Below are 5,031 nucleotides of genomic sequence, written 5' to 3'. Positions count from 1 at the left end.
GGATTTTAGCTTCAGGATCTAGAGGAGGGATTAAATCAGCTATGTGTGCTAAGTGAGGTATTTTTCTTGCCGCCTCTGGTGTTGAGATTTCGCTGCGGATATCTGGTAAGGTCTCCCATTCCAACACTGATGGTAACCGGAAATGTGAGCTTCCATCTATCGCTTCTATGCGTAGACCGGTGATTTTCCTCCCCGCCGTGCGCATTTGAACTATGCACGTATTTATTGCAAAATGCTTCGATTCAGTCGGGAGATCAAAAAGATCGAAAAAGGCAGGCTTTGCTATAGTAACTTTGCAGTGTGGGTCTAGTATGGCATACATCTTTACTGCCTTTTCAGGTTGCCCATCGGGGTAGACTTTTGCAAGACAGACGGGTGAGCATGAAGGAGGGCATGGTGAGTCGTCACATATATCTGTGTAGTACGTCCTGTACTGTTTTGGCTTCTCTTCGGAGTCAGTTTGAGTTTCCGTTGTCGAAGTCGCTTGTTGTGTCTCCTCAGAGGGTTTTTTAGTTTCTAGATGTAAGGCTGCTGTGTGCTTGTTACTGTCACATAGGTGGCATTTCACTCTAGCTGTGCAATCTTTGGCCATGTGTTCCATGGAGTCACAGCATTTGAAACATATCCTATTCTCTTTGAGTAGAGTCTTTCCGTCATCTAGGGATTTTTTCCTAAATTCTCTGCAATCGTTTAGAGAGTGTGAGGTCTTGTGAATTGGACAAGTCAAGCCTTTTTTAGTTGGACGAGGGTTCGAATGAGCACCTTTCGGTGTTCGTTCGTCTGGAGACTTCTTTGGGTGAGGCGTGACGTCTGTTTTGTATACTGAATAGGTGGTTCTGTCCTTCGTAGCTTGGATGGGGCGCTTGACAACATCAGAGTTTTGACTGGTTTGCTTTGTCGTTGGGGACTGAGCTTCTCTGATGGAGAGGTACAGGGGGTCGTTGTAGAAGTCAGCCCTGTCCCTGATAAATTCAGCGAGCATCGCAAAGGGGGAAATTTTGTTTTGGTTGCTTTTTCTGTAAAATCGAGAAAACTCGATCCATTTTTCAGATATCAACTGTGGTAGTTTTTGGATGATAGGATCTTGTGTTCTGAACATGTCAAGGCAAGCTAATCCCGGCAAGGTAGGATCATGTTGTACTGTCTCCAGTTGAGTAAGGAGCGACGAGGATGTCTTCAGCTGCTGATGTTCGTTGATTCTTATGTTGGGGAAACTGAGAACGTGGTCCAGGAGCGAGGACTCTGTCACTGTGGGTTCACCGTAGTCCTTGTCAAGTGCGTCCCAAGTTTGTACGAGGCCGATGTCAGGGTCGCCCAGATGGGCTGCAAAGATGTTGTTCACTGTGATTATGGATTTTGGGCCTAGCCAGGCTGTCAGCTGGACAAGTTCTTCATCTGGCCCAGCCCTTTCCTGGTTGATGGCGCGCTTGAAGATGTGCTTCCACAATAAGTAGTCTTTCCCAGGTTTGTCGGAGAATCTTCGTACTCCTCTGGCTGCCAAGTCCAACCTTCTTCCAACATACATTGGGGAATGCATCGATTCCGTGTGTGGGCTGTAGCTTGGTGGAGGTGGTGCATCGTTCCTGGGAGCGGGGGCGTGCGCCATGTCTGGCTGGTAACCTCCTTCGGCATATTGTTGGCTGAGGGTGGTTTGCCATGTCACATGCAAGGGACCTTGTTGACTTGGTCTGAACTCCTCTGCTCTGGCGTTGAGCTGAGGGAATCCAAATTCCTGCATACTTACTTGTTGGAGGGTCTCTCGTCTTTCTGGTGGAGCATAGCTGGCTCCCTGGTAGGCTGGCACAGCTGATGGTTGAGGTTCTCCTCTGTGGTTAGGTCTGGGGGTTGTTCCCCAGTAGGCTGCCTCCTGTTGGCGTAGCAGGGACTCTAGTGTGGCTCGAGCCCTCTCAATCTCGTCCCCGAGTGGCAGCTGGTTCTGCTGTGGGGCCGGTGGTGCTGCAGGTGGACCCATCCAATTGCCATCAGTGGTGTGGTTCGGCGGGTTCCGTGGGGCAACAATGGTGGAAAGATCTTGTTCCACTCCCCGCTGTGTAGCTATTGCCATTGCTGGTGGACCCATCCGGTTGCCATCAAAGGTATGGTTTGGCGGGTTCAATGGGGCAGCAACGATAGGAATGTCTCGTGGCGCTCCCCGCTATGTAGCTATTGCCGTTGCTGGTGGACCCATCCGGTTGCCATCAAAGGTATGGTTGGGTTGGTTCAATGGGGCAGCAACGATGGGAAGATCTCGTGGCCTAGTTGTCGCTACATCAACCCTGTGGCTGACTGGCACATCTGGCCGTTGAGATTCTTCTGTTCGTCTACTCAGTCTCGGGGGGCTTGTGGCTGGCTGTGGTCTCACCTGTTCACGTTGAAACGCACTTTGGTTATCCACATAGGCCTGTACTCGGCTACGCCATTCTTCGTTCTCCAGTTGTTCCCTATTGGACAAGAAGGTGTTGTGGAGTGTTTTCTGAAAGCCTTCCGCTCTAGCGATTTTGTCTGCCATATCTCGTTGGCTTTGAACAAATTCAAGCTCTTCTTGAGCGTCTTTTCTTTTGGCCTTCATTTTAGCTGCTATAGCTTTTCGTTTAGCTTCCAATTGAGCTGCTTCATTCTTCATTTTGACTGCCTCAGCTTCTAGTTTGGCTTCTATTTCGGCCTCTTTGAGATCTATAGCCGCCAGTTCCTTCTTTTTCTGCCGCTCCTCCTGAATCACACGAAAGACTGCTTCGGCAGCTTTGGCATCAATGATTGCTTGCTCTGCTTGTGAAATTCGGGATGCTCGGCTGTGACGAGAAGATGCTTCCGAATTGCGGGAGGCGCCTGTGACGTGATTGTTGTGACACGCTGGAATGTGCCTTGGATATGTGGCGAAAGGATGAGGCCCTTCCCAACGTGTGGGATGGAGCCACGTGCGACTGTTGGGACGGTGCGTGTGAATGGCGGGAAACTTCAGACTCGGCCCTGTCGACCAGTCTGTCCCTCAGGCGAGGCTCGCGCTCTGGAGGGCATTGTGGGCTCTCTAGAAGTTTCTTGCATTCCTTATTTAGTAGCTTGAGGCTTTGCATCTCCCTATCGACACTTGAGTCTCTTAATTGCTCCTGAATGACCTTGAGTTGCCGTTCGGAGTCCATCCATTGTGCAAAGGCGTCTTCCTTATCTCCTTCCACTGCGTGCGCACTTTCAGGGGAGAGTTCCTCCTTTTGCTCTTGGTAAAGTTTGTGCCATCTCTCCCAGCATCTTTCATGGTGCTTGTACACGGCGTCCCATTTCTCTAACAGGTGTGCATGCATGGCTTCAGTTGGCTTTCTTTGTTGTCTCAGATCATAGTGACTCTGAGACGTCTTTGGCCTTGCTGAGGCTTGAGCTTCAGCCCCTGTGTGCGGGTCAAGGTTGGCTGTTTGCAGCATTTCTCCTTGGCCGGCTGGTTGGGGTGTCTCAACTAAGCTGGTTGGTTGAACCCCTTCATCTAAATCAGTGGGACACTCTGCCATGGCTAGGATAGGTTCAGTACACTTCCTAGCTATTTTGAAGCAAATTTGAAGAACTTCTCTCTTTGACCACTAGGGGTCGCTACTTGCAGATCAGCTTCAGAGGTGCTGTCTGTGGGTGGAGGTGCCACTGGGTGCGTTCTCCTGTGCTTCTTAGCTATTTTGAAGCAAATTTGAAGAACTTCTCTCTTTGACCACTAGGGGTCGCTACTTGCAGATCAGCTTCAGAGGTGCTGTCTGTGGGTGGAGGTGCCACTGGGTGCGTTCTCCTGTGCTTGTGGGTACTTCAGCATAATTCACCTGTTCACCACTAGGGGTCACTTTCTGCGTATCAGCTACCGGGGTGCTCTTCTTTTGAGGTACACCCTTTGTCCACTAGAGGGCTTTCTCTGGGCATGATTAAAGGCTTGCGTGTAGCTTCTCCTTTAACCACTAGGGGGCGTCTGAAGAAAGGCCAACCAAATTCTTCCTATTACCACGTTCCTGCTGATGGCCACTGAGAGACTGTAGAGATACAAAAACTCCCACCTGGTCATTAAGTTGCAGGCTGGAACACTTGGTGGTCAGCTTGTGGTATTAAGCAAGGGTTATTGACTCTGCTTCCTTCTCCTTAATCCCTCAAACTGGAAGAACTTGGTCTTCAGCTTGAGTGGGTGAATGCTTTATTGAAGTTCACCCTGTGCCCTTTAGGGGGTGTTGGTAGCTTGGTATAAATTTAGATAACTTGCTCTTTAACTATCAGATTCACTCTGCATAGTTAGAGGTGTGTGCAGCGAAGTTCCTTCTTTTCCCTCTAGGGGGTGCTTTTAGCTTGGCTTGATATAAGCCTGCTATGTGCTGAATTAATCATCAAGTTGTTGTAATGTAAGAAAATTTTACCAAGGTGTCATGTGCAGATTGGCCACCAGGGGATGCTACTGCACTGCTATTGGAGCCTCTGTATACCTTCTTTCCATTGACATAGTTGAAATTCCAAAAGGAGGGGGGAGTTTAGCTTCTTTCACCAGTGCTGTGGCTGTGTGAAGAGGTTAATTACTTAATTGCCCTCCTTGGCAACCTGGTTGCTAGCTTGCTGACAATGAAGGCAGTTTTGGTTGAGAGATTAATGGCCTTTTATTGCCCTGAAAGGGGCCCCTCTGCTCGTCTCTCGGCTAGCAAACTCATGAAGAAGAAGCAAATCTGTTTTGCTTTGTTTAATCTAAGCACTTAAGTTTCAAATCCTTTTTGCATTAGGCAGGATGGGAGACAGGCTTCAATCATTAAAGCAGTGAAGAGTCACTTGCCTGCCTAACAAGGGGGGGTATCACCCTTTCCAAGCTTTTATCTGAACAATGAAGGCAGTTTTAAACAGTTCCTTTGTGAACGGAAATAGGTCTACAGACAGTCTTCTGAAACATTTCTCTCATTGCCCCAAGCTGTTTGAAGTTAGCGGCAAAGAAATCAAAGCATCTGAATCACACCTTCTTTGAAACGCTGTCTGCCAAACAGATATACTGATTTAACTGTTACAGGCAATCCTTGGAATCAGTCACATCCA

This window comes from Protobothrops mucrosquamatus, unplaced genomic scaffold (genome assembly GCF_001527695.2).
Source record: "Protobothrops mucrosquamatus isolate PMUCROS unplaced genomic scaffold, P.Mucros_1.0 scaffold1756, whole genome shotgun sequence".
NCBI classification, from domain to species: domain Eukaryota; kingdom Metazoa; phylum Chordata; class Lepidosauria; order Squamata; family Viperidae; genus Protobothrops; species Protobothrops mucrosquamatus.
Note: the sequence above shows the minus strand (reverse complement) of the source record.